General features: G+C 34.8%; 1 long non-coding RNA gene across 1 annotated transcript; it reads right to left on the bottom strand.

Annotated features, from left to right (window-relative positions):
• Positions 1-6,398: 6,398 nt before the first annotated feature.
• Positions 6,399-10,602, bottom strand: LOC143686228 (uncharacterized). The gene is made up of 2 exons (XR_013176979.1): positions 10,529-10,602; positions 6,399-7,066 (listed from the first exon to the last, which is right to left on the bottom strand). It is a non-coding gene; the product is annotated as an uncharacterized LOC143686228 (long non-coding RNA).
• Between the last annotated feature and the right edge of the window lie 8,573 nt (positions 10,603-19,175).

Here is a 19,175-nt window from a genome sequence, read left to right as displayed (position 1 = left end):
TACATTCTTACTTTTTAAGGATATTTTTAGCTTTCCCTTTCAAATGAGTTTATAACTAGCTTTTCCAAGTCTTTAAAATAAGTTGTTGGAATTTTTATTGGTATTGTATTGAATTTGTAGACCAGTTTGGGTAGAACTGACACTTTAACTACATTTATCCTTCCTGTTCACGAACAGGAAATTTCTTGCATGTATTTAAATCTTTGATTTCTTTGAGCAACATTACATAGTTTTCTACGTACAGGTCCTTTACATCCCTGGTTAGGTTTACTCCTAGATACTAGATTTTTTTAGCTGCTATTTTGAATGAATTTTTTTCCTTAATTATCTCCTCGGTTAGGTCATTGTTTGTATATAGAAGCATTATATGTTTGCATATTAATCTTGTATCCCACCTCTTTGCTGAATTTGCTTATTAGCTCAAGAAATTTTGTCATAGATATCTCAGATTTTCCAAGTATAGTATCATGTCACCAGCAAATTATTAAATTTTACTTCTTCCTTTCTCATATAGATGCCCTGTATTTCTTTCTCTTGCCTTATTGCTCTAGCTAGAACTTATAGTACAATGTTGACTAAGAGTGGTGACATCGAACATCCTTTCTCATTTCCAATCTTAGGGGAAGGACTTTCAGTCTCTCTCTGTTGAGTATGATGCTGGCTATGGTTTTTTCATATATGCCCTTTATCATATTGAGGACATTTCCCTCTATTTCAATATTTTGAAGTGTTTTTATCATAAAAGGATGTTGAATTTTGTTGAATGCTTTTTCAGCATCAAATGAAATGATCATGTGATTATTCCCTTTTGATTTGTTAATGTGCTGTATTATACTGATTGATTTTTCTGTATTGAACCATCCTTACAATCTTGGTATAAATCTCACTTGGTCATGGTGTATAATTCTTTTAATGTGTCATAGGATTCAGTTTACTAGTGTTTGGTTGAGAACTTTTGCATCTATATCCATTAAGGAGATTTGCTTGCTGTTTTTCATTCTTGTAGCTTCCTTACCTGATTTTGATATTGGAGTGATGTTAAATTCATAAAATAAGTTAAATAATGCTCCTTTTTCCTCATTTTTTCTAAGAGTTTGTGCAGGGTTGGTATTAGTTCTTTTTAGACTGTTTAATAAAATTCCTCTGTGAAGCCATCTGGCCATTAGCTTTTCTTCTAGAAAGAATTTTGATAACTGATTGAATCTCTTTATTTGTGATTGGTTTGTTGAGATCTTCTATTTCTTCTTGAGTCATTATAGCTTGGTCTGTGTTTCTAGGAATTTTTCCATTTCACCTAAGTTTGTCTAGTTTGTTGGCATATAGTTGTTTTGTTCATAGTATATTCTTATGATTTTTTAAAAAAATTTCTCCCTGTTCTGTTGTAAGGACCTCCTCTCATTTCTGATCTTTCTTTCTTTTTTGCATCCTCTATCATCTTTTCTTTGTCAGTCTATCTAGGCATCCATTGATTTTATTGATTTTTCTCAAAGAATCAAACTTTGTTTTTACTGATTATTTCTATTGCTTTTTAATCATTTATTTCAGCTTTAATTTTTGTTATTTCTCTTCTCCTATTTGCTTTGGGGTTAGTTTGCTGTTCTTTTTCTTGTTCCTCCAGATGAGCAGTGAAGTCTTCTATTTTGTTCTTTCTTCTTTTTTAAATAATTTTTTTTTTGTATGCTGTGTGGTGATGGTCACATTTCATTCTTTTTTCATTTGAGTATCCCCTTATTGCAGTACCATTTTTTGAATTTTTGTTTGGTTTTCCATTGTTTGCTTGTTTGTTTGGGAAGTGTGTGGGCCCAGAATCAAGCCTGGGTCTCCTGTTTGGCAGATGAGAATTATTTTTTAATATAGGCTGTTTCAGTTTGCTAGCTGATGGAATGCAACACACCAGAGATGGATTGGCTTTTAATAAAAGGGGATTTATTTTGTTGGTTCTTCAGAGGAAAGGCAGCTAACTTTCCACTGAGGTTCTTTCTTATGTGGAAGGCACAAGATGGTCTCTGCTGGTCTTCTCTCCAGGCCCCTGGGTTCCAACAACTTTCCCTGGGGTGACTTCTTTCTGCATCTCCAAAGGCCTGGGCTGAGCTACAAGTGCTGAGATTAGGAATGCCGAGCTGCTAGGCTGTGCTACATTGCAGTCTCTCATTTAAGCACCAGCCAATTAAGTCAAATGTCACTCATTGCAGCAGACACGCCTCCTAGCCAGCTGCAGATGTAATTAGCAACAGATGAGATTCACATACCATTGGTTTGTGTCCGCAGCAACAGAACTAGGCACGCTCACCTGGCCAAGTTGACAACTGAATCTAACTAACACATAGGCATTTAGGGCAATACATTTTCCTCTCAGCATTGTAATTGCTGCATCCCTCAAGTTCGGAATATGTCATATTCTCATTTTCCTTTATCTCCAAATATTTACCTATTTCCCTAGCAGTCTTTCTATGAATCAATGATTGTTCAAGAGTGTTCCTTAACCTCCACATATTTGAGAAAGTTCTCGTTCTTTGGTGGTAATTAATTTCCAGGTTCATTCATTGTGATCAGAGAAGTGCTCTGAATAATTTAAACCTTTTAAAATTCATAAGGAGCCCAGCATATGTTCTATCCTGGAGAACATTCCAGGAGCACTAAAGAATGTATATCCTGGTATTTGGGGTTATAATGATCTCTCTGTATATCTGTTAGATCTAATTCAGTTATCAAATTGTTTAAGTTCTTTCTTTCCTGTTGTTCTTCTGTCTGGTTGTTCTTTCTATAGAAGACAGTGATGTATTGAAGTCTCCCAGTATTATTGCTGAAATGTTCATTGCTGCCTTCAGTTTTGCAGATATTTGCCTATGTATTTTTGAGCTCCTTGATTAGGAGCATACCCATTTATGAGTGTTAGTTTTTCTTGATGAATTATCCCTTTTATTAATATGTATTATCCTTCCTTGTCTCTTACAACGTTTTTACATTTAAAGCCTATTTTTGTTCTCATATTAGTTTAGCTACTCTTGCCTTCTTTTGGTTGCAGCTTTTTCCTTTCACTTTCAGTCTATTTGTATCCTTTCACTTTCAGTCTATTTGGATCTAAGATGAGTTTCTTGTAAGCAGCATATAGATTGTTCAAATTTCTTAATTTATTCTGCCAATTAATTCGCTTATTCATTCTTCTGCTTCTTCACATCTGCTGTTGTGTGTGTGTATACATGTATATATATATATAGTGACTGATTGGCAGAATTCTCCCCTGTCATGTTGGAGACCTGGGTTGGGTTCCCAGTGCCTGTCCATGAGCTACAGAGCTCTCATGTAGATCTGTGAAGCTTCCTGTCCTCACCTCCTGTTTCTCTCCCTAAGCAGAACCTCTGCACCACAGCTTCTCCCAGAGTAGCATTCCTACTCAAGGACTGGGAATTGAGGGGGAGGAAGTAATAGCCCTTAGTTTTCTTGACTTCTCCTTTTCATCATGGAAGCCTCACCATCCCCATGAACTGGGGTTGTGGTGATTGATGCCCAAGTGCTATCAGCCTGACATGCCTGGATTAGAACTCCCACCTTATGAGTGCCAGCTGGGTGAAGGAAGGAATCCCATCCTCTTGGCTGCACCTGGACAGAATAAAGCTTCTGCAACAGGAACTGGAGGATATGAGGTATACATGCCCTACTCCTCCTGCGGTGAAAATGGAACCCCAGACTTGGGTGTTCAGGGAAAGTGATCCTTATTTCTTGGATCACCCTCTATAACACATGTCTGGGAGGTAGATGGGGGAAGGTCTTGGCTCAAATTCCACAGACTTTTGCTATTCTTACAGAAATTCAAGTGACTCTCCATTTCTTGAATCTCTATTTGATATATGTCATTTTGTCTGTTTCCAGAGGGTTTAAATAGTTGTTTCTTACAATTTTCATTGTTAAGTGATGTTTCATTGAGGAGAGGGTGCGCTGAGTTCCTTACCCAGCCAGCTTAGCTGTACTTTCTGTATGCTTGTCAGCTCACTGTTGTTAGATACTGGGGATAGTTACAAATGCCACAGCCACTTTCAAGTCATGAGTCTTCAGAAGAGAATGGAGAAATGGTATCAGCTATGCATACCTCCTTTTTCTTGCAAAAGCCAAACCTTCCCATAACACTTCCATACTTCTACAAATGTTTTGTTAGCCAAAATTGTGTCACATCCTGTCCATAGATTATGTCAAACATGGATTGCTTTTAGTATTCTAGTGGGGGTGGCCTGTAAGAAGGGAGCTGGGAGCATTTGTTTGGTTGGTCAATGAATAATGTGTGAAACAAGCAATTTGGAATGTCAGGCATTGTTATTACACCTGCATTCACAAATCTGATGTAATTAGAAGTCCGAAGCAAACTGGAAATAGTGATTGTTTCAAGGTAAAATAATATTCACAAAAAACTGAATAGTATTTTAATAGTATTTTGATTACAAAACTTGGGGTTAATTTTGGTATAAATTACGTGAGTATCTTCTGACTTAGACTGCTAATTCATAACAGGGATAAATTTACCATATATTAATAAGAAAGGCTTGATGCAAATGGAGTTAAATCTTCTTATGTAATAACATCATTACAAGAAAATCAGGCTCCTGGTACTTGGTACATAACACTTTACCCTCCTATTTCCTTTCACTTAGGAAATAACATCCAGGGGAAGGTTTGACAGTTCTGTGACCCAGATGCTAAGAATAATTTTGCATTTTTTGTAGTACCATCTGGAGCTTATTATTTCAGTAATTTTTCATGGAAAAATATGGAGTTACTTAAATAGCTGGATATTCTCTAGTGATTATTTATGTTCTTGTAGTGGCTTTTAGCAGCAGATTGTTGATGAGTTTCCTTTCATTCCTGCCTATCATTTTTATTTGGCATGATCCTAATTAAACATCGTTCCTTTCCCCCCAATTACATGTAATATGTCATCTTTTCAAGTCAGCACAGTAGTCAAACAAATAATTTTAATGATGATATTCTTGGCCATATAAATCATAGCACTTTATGTTCTATATTGTATCACACACACAAAAGCTTATCAGTTTTTTATTGTACTGGAGGAGAAGATAAGTTCACCAAACAGCATATAGAAAGGTTACCTGCAGGTTAATAGACAAGTCACAAGCAAGAGAAGAAAAAAAAATTAACTCTGTTTATGAGGGAAGTGGCTCTTTTCATCAACTTTGTTCTAACTAAAACAGGAATCCAGCATAGCTGTGCTCTGAGGATAAGGAGGTGATCTCCTTTGTAGCTGTACATCCCTTCATGGTTGCATTAAATCTCTATGCTGATTTAGCTCCTTGTTCCTTACAAGTATCTTTTTATAAATCATCTTCATCAAAGTAGATAAATCAGAAATGTATGGGCGTCTAGATAAAGAATCCTTGTGATTATAATGCATAGGTAACACTGAAACCACATACTATCCAGAGGGGCCAGTAGTTAACCAAACGCCTGAGATCAAATCTGCTAGGCAAGGTACAAAGCGATCTTTTTCCCATGATCAATTAAGAGGGTACCTTAAATATCTTTGTGCTTTCTCAGAATTCAGATAATAATAAAATAGTTTAATAGTCAATATAACCCTTTACATTGCAGATATAAAAAATTACTTGTAGAATATCATCAGTCTTACACTGCACAAATATTTGGATATATTTGAGTATATCAGCAAATAATTTATATGTGAAAATGTAAATTTGACTCTAAAAAGTGCTATAATCGAACCTGCTCAATTCTCTTAAATATGAGCAAATCAAATGAATTACAAGGGGGATTTTAAAAGTTAAATGTTATAGGGGGTGCAAGGATAGTTCATTGGCAGAATTCTCGCCTGCTGTGGGGGAAACCCAAATTTGATTCCCAGTCCATGAACTTCCCCCAAAATAGCAAGCAAACAAGCAAAACAAACAAACACACACAGAAATCAATAAGTGGTGCTGCAGTAACAGGATACTCACATGGAAAAGTAATGAAATGTGACCCTGCCATACAGCATACAAGAAAAAGTTAAAGGTTATATAAAATAGACATTTTTTTTTTTAAATAGACATTTTAAGAATTGAGCGATATGGATTCTGCAATATATAATACAAGATAATTATTTATTCATACTGCTAATGGTCTCTTATAGAAGTTGGGCAAGTCATTTACTCTGTTTTGTGATTAACAGCAGGCTTTTAAAGAAGTTTTGTCAAAAAAAGATGCCTCCTGTGAGGTTTTTGAAGAATTTATCTTTTTCTAGAGAAAATCATATTGATTTTAAGAAGCTTGCACCTTTAAGACATCTGAACCAAGAAGAATATATGAATTAATTAAATCAATCCACAGAAATTGCACTTAAAAATTGATTAGGAAAAGCTAGTTTACAGTTTTGTAGACAGAAGTTAGCCTATATATTTAGTGCAGCATGTTTTATTTTTCCAGTAATACTTTTTGTTTTGGTGGCTGAAACAATTCATTGTGATCTCTCACAGTTCTGAGGATTGACTCATCTGGTAAGGCAGTTTTCTAATGGTATTGCTTGGCATCTCTTATGCAATTTTAGTCAGATGGCAAGTGGTGTTGGAATCTTCTGGGGCTGGACTTCACCTCTGGCGTGTTGGGTCATGTAGCCCCTCTCTTCACTTGGTGTCTTATTCTCCCTGTGGTTTCTCTCTCCACCGACGCAGTCAGCCCTCTTACATAATACCTGGGCTCCGAGAATGTAAACTGGAAAGTGACCTGGCCTTCTTCAGACTTAGGCCAGGACTGACACAGTGTCCCTTCTGGCCTCCTTCATTAGTTAAAGCAAGTCAAAGGACCAGCCTTGACTTGGTGGAGAGGGATGACTCAAGTTCATCACAATCAAGTGACATCATTCATTGGGTGCCTTCTTTAGAAACTAGCTACCCCAAATGCTTCAACTGTAAGCCAGACAGAGTAGAATTTCAAATATAAATCCAAAATAGTATGAATACTTCCTGGTTCAAATAAAGAGTATTTTTGAGAAGAAGCAAGAAGAGGAAAGAGGCTCAAAGATGATGATAGATTTTGAAACTGTAGATACTTTCCAGGGCCTTGCAATCTGGAGATTAGAGAATAAAGAAGAAGATGAAGCAAATAGGTTAATACATAACCTATATTCAAACTTGCTGCACTTAGAAGGATTATTTTAAAATGCTTATTTTTATTAGAACTCTAGACTAAGGTATACATTCTGGCACATTTCAAGCATTTAAGGAGAGCAGTATTTCCAAGGACAAAAAGAAATTCAGACATTGTTGGAAATGTACAAGGGTCAGTAGATTGTAAAACTAATTGGGAGGAAAAAATAAAATAGTGGGCTGGGAGAGGCTAGCAGTAAAAAGAGTTCCCTTGGCACCAGACAGATGAGAAAAAGCAGAGACTCCTCTTTTCTGCTTCTCTGCAGCCTCCTGTCAAGCAATATCTGAATCCCCATAGCAAAATTTGCAAGTTTAGAGGGAAAATCAAGGGCCCAGCCTCTCCCATGAAAATAATCCTCATTTCTGAGTTTGTTAAGGCTGGGGACCTCCGTGGCATTTGTGGTTTGAGATTAAGATTTTCTTGTGCTGAACCACCATTCAATGCTGACCAGACTTTCCTTAGTCTTTGTGTTTCTTAAACATGTCCAGACTCTCATCACATTATGTTCCTGTCCTTGAAAATCTATGCCCTGCAGGTACCTGAAACAATGCACTCCAAGCTTATTGCATTTCAATGAAAGTAAAGGTTATTGCACTCAGTGAAAACTCAATGGAAAATTTGTTGTTAATAAGGAAATACCACATATTTAGTAAACTGCTTGACAGCAGCAACCATTTCTAAGTGACTTGTAGTTCTCCTGCCTCTTGGACTCACTATCTGCCTTCTCTGATGTAGTAGTTTTAACAAGTAACTTAAATTGTTAACTTTCTACTGTAGTCTCATTTTTTTGATGCAGAAATGTCTTTTCATTATTATGTCTCTACATGTTTAATGTCGATTTTTTTGGACATAATTTTCTCCTAATCTTGTTTCCATTGCCAGATCATTTTGCACGTTTTTCACATAACAGCTGAATGGGTTCAATTCAGGCTGAGAAGCTTGCTTCACTTACAAGTAATTAATTTAGACTACATTTATCTCAAGGAATTTTTGAAGATAAATTTACAGGTAAATCCTGAGAGTCAAGTTGAGCTATCGAGAGAAATTAAGTTCTTTTCAGTTTATTGAATGTTCTTTTTTTGGTGGCAGGGGCAGGCTTTTAATTAAGTAGTAAAATATCTGCTAGCACTATGTAATTCACCTAGATTTAGATAATTTTGAAAAGCTAGAAATTGAAAGCAAGGTTTGATAAGGAGTTAGAGCGTTAACACAAAAGAGAAAAAAATACGATTTCTATGTTGTTTAAAAACGTAAGATGTCACAATATTCTTATTTTCAAATACTTGAAGTTTTCTGTGGAAAATGATTACATTTTAAATGGTTGTGTTTTTTTTAATAGAGAAGTTGCAGGCTTACAGAAAACCATGCGGAAAATACACACTTCCCACAAATGACCCCTTACACACACAATTCATTAAGGCATTAGCTGCAGCAATTAATGAAGCAATATTATTATCATTATAGCATTAACTAAAGTTCAAAGTTATTATTAGGTTTCCTTTTGTGCTATAGAGTCTTACGCTTTTTAAAAATTTTTATTCTAGTAACACACATACAAATTTATCTTTTTAACCACATTCAAATGTATAATTTAGTAGTGTTAATGACATTCACAATGTTGTGTCATGATTCCCACCATCTATTACCAATGCTTTTCCATCAACCCAGGGAGAAAATCTGAACTAATTAAGCATGAACTCCCATTCCCTGTGACTTTTCTTGTTCTGATTATGCCATATCAATGAGATAATATGTCCTTTGTGTGTGACTTATTTCACTCAGTATGATGTCTTCAGAGTTCATCCATGTTGTCACATATATCAGAACCTGATTTCTGTTTATGGCTGAATAATATTCCATTATATGTATATACTATATTTCATGTATCTATTCACCTGCTAATAGACACTTGGGTTGTTTTCATCTTTTGGCAATTGTGAACATTCCAGTATGAACATCAGTGTACAAATATCTGTTTGATTTCCTGCTTTCAATTCTTTGGGGTGTATACCTAGAAGCAGAATTACTAGGTCATATGGTAATTCTATTCTTAACTTTCTGAGAAATTGCCAAAACTGTTTTCATTACAGCTGTACCAGCAATGAAAAATAATTCCTTTTACTTCACAACTCTCCCAAACATGCTATTTCGTGTTTGTTTGTTTGTTTTAATAATAACCATTATAGTGGGTATAAAATGGAACGCCATATGGTTTTGATTTGCATTTCTCTAATGGCTAATGATGTGGGGCATCTTTCATGTGCCCATTGGACATTGTGTATCTTCTTTGGAGAAATATCTATTCAAATTTTTTGCTGTCTTTTACTTGGACTGTCTTTTTTCTTGCTGAGTTTTAGGTTTTCTTTATATATTGACATTAAAACCCCTTTTTAGGTATGGCATTTCCTAAAATTTTCTGACATTTTTCAGGTTCTATTTTACTTTCATAGTGAAGTCCTTTGAGATGTAAACGTTTTTAATCTTGAAGTCACATTTATCTAATTTTTCTTTTATTGCTTGTGCTTTTGGTGTAAAGTCTAAGAAACCATTGTCTAACAGTAGGCCCTGAAGATGCTTTCTTATGTTTCCTTCTAGCAGTTTTATAATTCTGGTTTTTACATTCAGTTCTTTGATTTTTTAGAGTTCATTTTTATACATGATGCAAGGTAGAGATTCACCTTTACTTCTGTATTTGGGTATCCAGTTTTCCCAGCATGACTTGTTGAAGAGAGTATTCTTTTTTGCCATTTAGTGGACTTGGAAACTTTATCAAAAACCAATTGACTGTGGATGTGAGTCTTTATTTCAGAATTCAAAATTCTATTCCGTTGGGTTTTATGTCTATTCTTGTACCAGGACTATAGTGTTTTAATTACTGAACCTCTGTAATTATTAACAAGCCTCAAGTGAATACTATGTGCAAGCCTTCTTACTTCAGAACCCATGATTTAAATCACTAAAATTGTAAGCCACATTAATAATTTTTATTTAAACATTTTTTTGTAATTTGATGAATTAATGCAATATCTTATTAATACCATCTATTATTAACACCATCTATACCATTTATTATTATTTCAAATCTATTATTGAACAAGGACGGAATCGAGGAATAGATGTAATTATAAATTATCACTTACTTTTGTAAAATAGATAAAATATTATGGTAAAAGAGTTTTTGTACATAAATGCTTCTGAATCCACTGAATTTAAAGATAAGTAATCTTGATTTACATCATGCTATGTATAAAAGTCCCAAATTAATCATGAATCTAAATATCAGTGTTAAAGAAATAAAAAACCTATAAACCATACAGATAATAATATTTTTATGATTTTAGCCTAGACACATTTTCTTAAAGGAGGAATAGAAAGCTCTAACCACAGAGAAAATATTGATGAATTTGACTTATATAGAAATAAATTCAGATCATCAAAAGATGCCATTAAGGAAATGAAAATTTAGCTCACAGAGAGTGAAGATAGTCATAATACATTTATCTAACACACTCATTCTAGAATGTATAAAAAGTTCCAAAAAATCAAAAAGAAAGAAAAAGACAATATGACATAAAAATGAGCATACATCTTTGACCCTTCAAATAGGAGAATGCCCATAAGTCCAATAATATATGACATTCAGTTTCATTCCTCATCAGAAAAAGGGCAAATTTAAACCACAATACAATGCCACTACATGAACATAAATTGCTAAAAGGAAAAAGACAATCCCAGAGTCAACTGGAATTTTCTTACATTGCTGTAGGGAGTACACATTAGGACAAGCACACCTGAAAACTGTTTGACAATATCTGTTAAAGCTGAAAATATGCATATCTTTTGCCCCAACAATTCCACACCTAGATACAGTGAAGTAAAACAAGTATATATAATCATGAAAAGATATGCCAAAGAAGCCATCTCGGAACTGTTCATAATAGCTTCACAATAGAAAGAAAAAGCACCAAATCTCCATCCAGAGTGGAATGAATAAAATGCAATCCATGCATAAGAATGGATTACTGAGTAAAAGAAGAAAATGAACAAAGCCCAACTATATGCAAAAACTTGGATGAAACTCATAAACATAATATTGAAAAGAAGAGGGCAAACAAAAAGCAAAAGATTACTGTATTCATTCACTTATATAAATTCGTAAAAGGCCAATACCAACCTGTGGTGTTGGAACTCAGGACAGTGGCTGTGTTGGTCTGTAGACTCTGGGTTTGTTGTAGGCACTGGTCAATTCTCTGTCTTCATCTGCAATTTGGGTGCCGGGAGTTGTTCATTAAAAATTCAATAGAGGGCGGGTCATGGCAGCTCAGTGGCAGAGTTCTCACCTGCTGTGGTGTGCCTGAGACCCGGCTTCATTTCCTGGGGCCTGCCCATGCAAAAATATCACTAGAGTCATTCAAAGATGGTTTATGAAATTTTCTGTTACAGTTCATTAAAATTTTGTTACAGTTCAAAATTACAGCAGAATATTTCTTAAAGTTACTTACAAAGACCTGACTTGGAATTGCTTTTATTTTATGGACATTTACTTCTTTTCAGTGTGAAAACCACACTCACCAAGCCCAGTGGAAGCATCATTGTGGCATTTTCTCTTTATAGGTAACTTACTGCCTTTTTAAAAAATTTCCTCGAATAGCTTCTGTTATTTAGGTTCCACTTAAAATCCTGCAGTGTTTTTGAAACAATGGAATATAAAAACAAAGGGAAGAGAGCATATAATCTTCTATGATCTCTTCTGTGAAACCCCATTAGGTTGAAGAGAAAAGCTTCATGGCATTGATAAGGAAGAAAGGCAGGAGCTACTAACAAAACTGGTCCAAACATGCTATTTAAAAAGCACTTCTCCAAGAAGTTCTTAATATTTCGCTAGATAATGCTCAGATTAAAAAGATTAAGTGTTCAGAAATTGAATCAGAGAGTCAAATGCAGTTCCAGGAAACTTGTATTGTTCCTCACAGTCTCTGGTAGGAAGAAGTCATGGTCTTAAAGAATAGAGGATGCGTGGGATAGTGTTTGCCCTCTGTATTTCATATAAAAACAAAGATTGCTTTACAGTATTTTTTTACAATAGTTGTTTATTCTTTTATTTTCCTAGGCCATAGTTTCAAATTGAGCATGTTAGTTAATCAGAGTCTGAACATTTTTGCAACATTCGTTCATTTTTCCTCTGTACTTCCCAAAAATATAGAGACTGATCTGTTTTTGCCTGAAATACTCATTGTCTTTTGGCATAGCTAAAAGTTTTGTGTTTTTTTTTGCGGGGGGGGGTAGGGGGTGCTTTATTTTAAACTTTTGCCATTAAAGCCAATCAGTTCCAGAGTTCGGTTTTGGTGAGAATATTCTGGGTATTGATCATTGGACGACTGATATTGTATTCTTGGGTGGTGCAAGGTTTAAAGTCAGAATTTTGATACCTTAATTTCCTTATCGCCTATGAATTCTAATTTTTATATTTTCTTGCTTTGGGTTTAGGCAAAGTTTTGTTAAGCTTGTTTTAATAATTTTGAGATAATTGTAAGTGCATATGTACTTACAAGAATAACCCTATGTACCATTTTCCTCCAGGGCTAATGACTTGCAAAACTCCAGTATAGCATCCCAATCATGACACTGACATTGATACAGTCAATCTACAGGTAGTTTCTATCACCATGAGGATCTCTTCTACTACCTACTTATACCCATCCCATTTCCCTCCCTCCTAGTTTCCCCTTTCTCTTCTGGGTTCTGATGATGTATATCTTATTGCTTCTTGTGGCTTTCTCTCTCTCTCAGTATAAACTTCATTCTGCTTACAAAGGACTCCAGTAAATAGGATTGCCTTGTTCTGATTGGGCTGTTCCCAAACTTATCTGAAGTAACCTCATCAAAACATCTGACTTACAATGGGTTCATAATCACAAGAATATTATATTTAAAATGAATGTTATTTGGGGAGGGAAGAAATGCATAGTGTTTCATACCACCACACCATTTCATCTAGGATGTCTAATTTGTTGGCATATAGTTGTTCATAGCATCCTCTTATAGCCCTTTTTATTTCAGTGAGATTTGTAGTAATGTCCACCTTTGATTTCTGATTTTAATTATCTATATCCTCTTATTTTCTTTGTCAGCCTAGCTAACAGTGCATTGATTTTTTCAAGAAACAACTTTCGCTTTTGTTGATTCTATTTTTTTTCTCTATTTCATTTATCTCCATTCTAATTTTGTTCTTTCTTTCTGTCTGCTCACTTTGGGTTTAGCTGGTTCTTATATTTCTAGTTCTTCTAGTTCTGAAGTTAGGTCTGTATTTGAAATCTTTCTTTTTTTCCATGTAAGCATTTAGAGGTGTAAATTTCCCTTTTAGCACTGCCTTTGCTTCATCCCATAAGTTTTGTTATGATGAATTTTCTCTGCTCAGATTGGATAATTTCAAGTTTTCGTTGATCGTTTTTTGACAACTCTCTCTTCTTGTTGTACCCTTGTAATGAATTTTTTTTGTAATAAACTTTTATCATGGTTATTTTAACTTTCAAATTCTCCACTTATTTCTTTTTTTCTTTGCTGAGACTTTCTACTGTTTCACTTGTTTCAAACATGTTAATACTTGTTGTTTGAAGTGTTTAATGGCCACTGCTTAAGAGCCATTGCCTAGTAATTTATTTTATTCTATTTTATTTATTTATTTTTGGCATGGGCAGGCTCTGGGAATCAAATCCAGGTCTCCGGCATGGCAAATAAGAATTCTGCCACTGAGTCACCATTGCACCGCCTATAGCCCAATCGTTTTAACATCTCTTTCACCTTAGGGTTGGTGTTTGTGGGTTGTCCTTCCACATTCAATTTGAGATTACCTTTTTTCTTGGTATGATAAGTGATGATTGATGAAAATTTGAACATTTTGGTCATCATTTTATGAGACTCTGGAACATACTTAAACCTTCCATTTAGTTGTCTTCTCTGATTTTCTTAAACAGGGCAAGGGGGATGCCTCGTTATTATTTCCAGGTGGAAGTAGAAATCCAAGTGCCCCATTTGGTCTCTATTGACATGAGTAGAGGAGTAGTTCTCATTTGTGCTTTATATGAAAGTTCATTTGATGTGTTGACCTGGCTAGATTATGGTGTCCAGCTGCTTGATTAAGTACTTGCCTGCTTGTTCATCTGAGCATACTACATAGACAGATTTTCTTCTACAATCAATTGATTGTGTCTATAATCAACAAGGAAATTGCCCTTAGTAGTGTAGATAATCTCATCCAGTGAGTCGGAGGTCTCAAAAGACAGAACTGAGGGTTTCAGAGGTTAGGAGAATTTCTACCTCAATTTCAAAACTGGTTCTGGCTGGAATTTCCAGACCATTTCAGCTGGTGAATTCAGGCTAAGGATTGCCCTATCATCTTTATTGGAGTTTCCAGTTCTTGGCCTGCCCTAAGGAGTTTGGACTTGCCAGACCCCATGGTCGTGTGATCCAGTTTTTTATCATAACGCTATATATATATAGAGAGAGAGATAGATAGATAGAGAGAGAGAGAGAGAGAGTTATTATTTATATTATATTGTTATGTATGTTCTAGAGAGCTTGTTTCTCTGGAGAATCTGACTAATACACTGTGCAAAGTGGGAGTTCAAACCCCCCTGTAGGCCTCCACCAAAAAGGAGGGGAGAAGCCTCATTACTACTTTCCCCATGGCCTCCATTGATGCCAAAGGAGAGGTCATCTGTTACTACTAGTTGGTGTTGAAAATTCAGAGCCTCTATTAGACCTCTTCTGACACCACCCCAATGAGAAGAGGACCTGGCATTTCATTATTGTTGGGTGATGGTGGAGGTTCAGGTTCCCTATGTGATTGCCATGACTGTGGAGAAGGGATCACACTGCTGTCTGATGGAATGAACTTTCAGGCTCCCTCTTGGCCTTATCTGACCTCACCCCAGTGGAAGAGTGATTGGGTGTCTCATTAGAGCCTCACAAAAGTAGAAGTATAGGATTCTTCTCTGTCTATGTTGGTGTGTGTGTCTGGCTAGACTTGAGTGTTTATTGTCTAAAAAGTATTCATCTTACTAAGATGCCCCTTTCAAGGTCCTTTGGCTGGAGAGAACAAGCTTTTGTTGGGGCTATTTTGTCTGTGCATGTGCTTTCAAGTTGTCAGCAACTTCAAATACAAGTCTGGGATACATGAGGCAAAAAAGGAAACCAAGGAACTCACCAATATGTTGTTTCCAGTGTCTTAAGATCCCTTGCAGTCTGTCTTCTCTCCATATTTTAGAGTCTTCTTTTGGTTGTTCATATAATGTTGATGGCATTTTTCAGTACTCTGAAAGAGAAACAGGAAAATGTATGTCTATACCATCTTCCTGGAAGTGGAACTTTATGTGACTTTGGCATGGTGGTTCGTATGATTCATGGACTTTAGAAAGGAAACATGGAAAGATTCTTGGGTCTATCTTTTATCTTTCTCCCTTTATGAGTTTCATGTTGCCTCTGTAACAAATTCCTGCAAATTTAGTGGCTTAGAACAATGCACATGTATTCTCTTACAATTCTGAAAATCAGAAGTCTACAATCAAGGGGTTAGTTTTCTTCTGGAGGCTTCAGGGTAGAAATTTTTCCAACTCCTGGGGGCCACCTTCAGTCCTTGGTTGGTAACCCCTTCTTGTTATCACTTTCTCCACCTCCTTCCACTATCTCTGATGCCCCTGCCTTCCTCTTATAAAGAACTTTGTGATTGCATTGGGTCAGTCTGAATAATTTAGAATAATTTTCTCATCTCAAGATCCTTAACTTAGTTACATCTGTAAAGTCCTTTTTAATATGTAAATTATTAATATTCACAGATTCCAGAGATTTTGCATATCTTAGGAGCAGGGGATTATTCAATTTATCACATCCCATATTGCAACCATTATCAAATCTCATAGATTCCATTCCCCACATATAAATTTCCATTCTCCATCTACACTCTTATCACCTTGATGCAAACCATCCATACTGTCACCAGTAATTTCATACAGCAGTACGGATTACGAATTATAAAACTGAAAGAATTTTGGAGCTGATGAGATTAGAAATACAGCTGAAAGGATATTATTATAAGCATCTCATGATTTATTTGAATGTGTAAAGTGCATTTCAGTCATTGGTCATTTGAAATAAGTCAAATCACAGTAATTAAGTTGTTTACTACAGATCAGACCATAAACTTGCAGTGGATTTGAACGGGCAAAATAGGAAGAGGGCAGATACATTAAAGTACATGAGAGGAAACTTGCATAGCTCATTATGCTGGAATGTTTTAATGAGTTGAGAGTTTAAGAGATTGGTAGACATTGACCAGGAAGAAAAGAAGAATGGCATTCTATGGAAAAGAAATTTAAATAAATTCAAGTAATCTTGACTGAGGATGCATCATGTGTCAAAATGTCAGCTAGAAGTATGTTCAAACATAGGAAGAATAGGACATAACACCTCCTTAAATCAGCTAAAATTCATATTTAAATTCAATAAATTGCATAAAACATTTTATGTATGATATAAATAATCTGGCAAAATTGTGTAGAGGTTGGCAAAAGATTTGCAAATGGAATTTCCACCCATGTAGGGAGATTTTATTTTTTCTGTTAGCAGAGAGATGGCAAATGTGGAGAGAATTTAGGATGCAATAAAAAGAAGCAGTTACTTGATTCCCATAAAATTACAGTGAAAATCAGATATCTAAAGTATGCATGAGCAGACAGGTTGGGATTCCAAAACAACCACTACTTCCAATACAATTTATGGGATATGAGCACAGAGAGTAAGGAATAAGAAGAGGTGAAGATAATTTATATACTTCCTAAGTCCCAATTTTCTGTAATATTCTTCCTTAATTAAAAAATATATTTTGGGTTTCTTAGGAAGAATGATAAATGGAGATTCTTTGGAATAATTAGAAACATGTCTGATTTTCATTAATATTATATTGATATGAATTGCCAATTTTCCCAACCTATTCCAACAGGGTATAGCTAAATTTTTCTCCGGTATTATAACATTAACTCCGACATCTCCGAAAATTTGAAAGATGAAATTTAAAATCAATTTAAGCTAGTATAACACAAATTGTTGTGATAGCCTACATTAAAATAATATTTGTTTAGAAAATTAAGATAAAATCTTCTATTTTTTTCAAAATAAAGGTAAATTTTGCTTCTATGTGCACATTTTATTAAGTTACTGTAATCTCCTAAGTCTTTGGCAAGAGTAAGCAATTAATCAAAAAGTGCCTATAAAGAATTCTCACCTGCCATTTTGGGGACTCAGGTTCAAATCCCAGGGCCTGACCATGCTAAAAAAAAAAAACAAAAAGCAAAGTACTTATAATCTGGAAAATTGAGTAGTCCATTCTGGTACAGAAATTGATGAAGAAAAAGTCATCACATATCTTATATATTAAAAATCTTCTTGTACAACTTGATTTTAAAGTTTTAAATATGCTTAGCTATACATTGGATTTAGAAATGAGCCATTTTCACCTGCTGGGAACTGGCAGGATTGACTGTCACTGTTACTAAACACTCTTAGGATGTAGGAATTTATGTTCCTTTGGCAGGCACATATCCTCCACTCACACAAAAAAATATTTGACATTAGCTGGAGATTAACACTTTTATTTCTTCAAGAGAAAACATTTGTAATTTCAGTAGAGGGAATAATTAAGAAAGAACAATTAATTAAGCCCAGAGAACCTTACAGTTTCATTATGCATTACCACAAGCTGTTTGCAAATTTCACAATTTGTAGAGTTGATTGATAATTAGAACGGATTAGTATTGCCTTCTTTTTAAAAAAGAGTACTTTAATAAATCAATTAAAGTGGTGTATTAAAATATAATATTGTTCCTGTCACAGCACTAGGAAAAATACATGGTTTTATTTTAATGAAGGTATGTTTAAAACTATAGGGTATTTGGATATGGAAATAATTGAATATTAAAATATAAGAGATCAAGTTTCTGAAAGCAAAATGTGTTTCACACTGAGTCCCACTGCATCATTCAATGAATTGTATATTACACTGTTCAGCTGCTATTACACAGACTTACCTAGAAAGATTTGATTCTGCTTCTGGAATAAAAATCATGGCTGAAAGGAAGCGACTATGGATATAGAGCTATAACTATGTATTGCTATAAAAAATTGTCATGGGGCAGTGCGATGGTGGCTCTGTGGCAGAATTCTCTCCTGCCTTGCTGAAGACATGGGTTCAATCCTGGGTATCTGCTCCTGTTTAAAAAAATATATATCATGAGTGTAGGAAACTTTTTTAACTTTCCTTGCTCAAACTCATTAAAGATTTATCAATTATTTTAATCCACCCAAAGAACCAACTTTTGGCTTTCTTGGTTTGCTCTGGTTTTTTTTTTTCTGTTTTCTATTATTGGTTTCTGCTGTTACTTTTATTATTTGTTTCCTTTGACATCATCTTAGTTTAATTTACCATCCCTTTAGTAGCTTCTTAAGGTAAAAACTTAGATAAATGTTTGTAAACCTATATTGTTTTTTAATATAAACCTCTATACCTTTAAGCTACATTCCATGAATTTTGATATAGTGTGTTTTCATTTTCATTATGCTTTCTATACTTTCTATACTTCTACATTACGTTTTCATGCTTTCTTTTATGATTTTTCTGTGTCAGTTTCCAGATATTTAAAACTTTTTCAGCTGTCTTTTAGCTTTTACATTTCTAAGTTAATTCCATTGGAACATGAGGATTTACTCATAATTGTTTCAATTATTTGAAATGTATTGAGAATTGTTTTCTGGTCTAACATGTGGTCCATTTTGATGAATGTTCCATATGCAGAAGAGAATAAGGAGTCTACATTTGTTCCATGAAGTATTTGATAACCATAAATTAGAAAAATTTAGCTAAGAATGCTGTTCATATCTTCTATGTACATTTAAGTATTGTCAGAAAAGTCTGATATAATCATGCAAATCAAGTGATATGTGAATGGAAGAAAGGAATAAGTTTATTATTAATATGC

Source organism: Tamandua tetradactyla, chromosome 6, assembly GCF_023851605.1.
Source record: "Tamandua tetradactyla isolate mTamTet1 chromosome 6, mTamTet1.pri, whole genome shotgun sequence".
In the NCBI taxonomy this organism is placed as follows: Eukaryota; Metazoa; Chordata; class Mammalia; order Pilosa; family Myrmecophagidae; genus Tamandua; species Tamandua tetradactyla.
The sequence above is the reverse complement of the archived record's forward strand: the minus strand, read 5'-3'. Positions and strand labels throughout refer to the sequence as shown.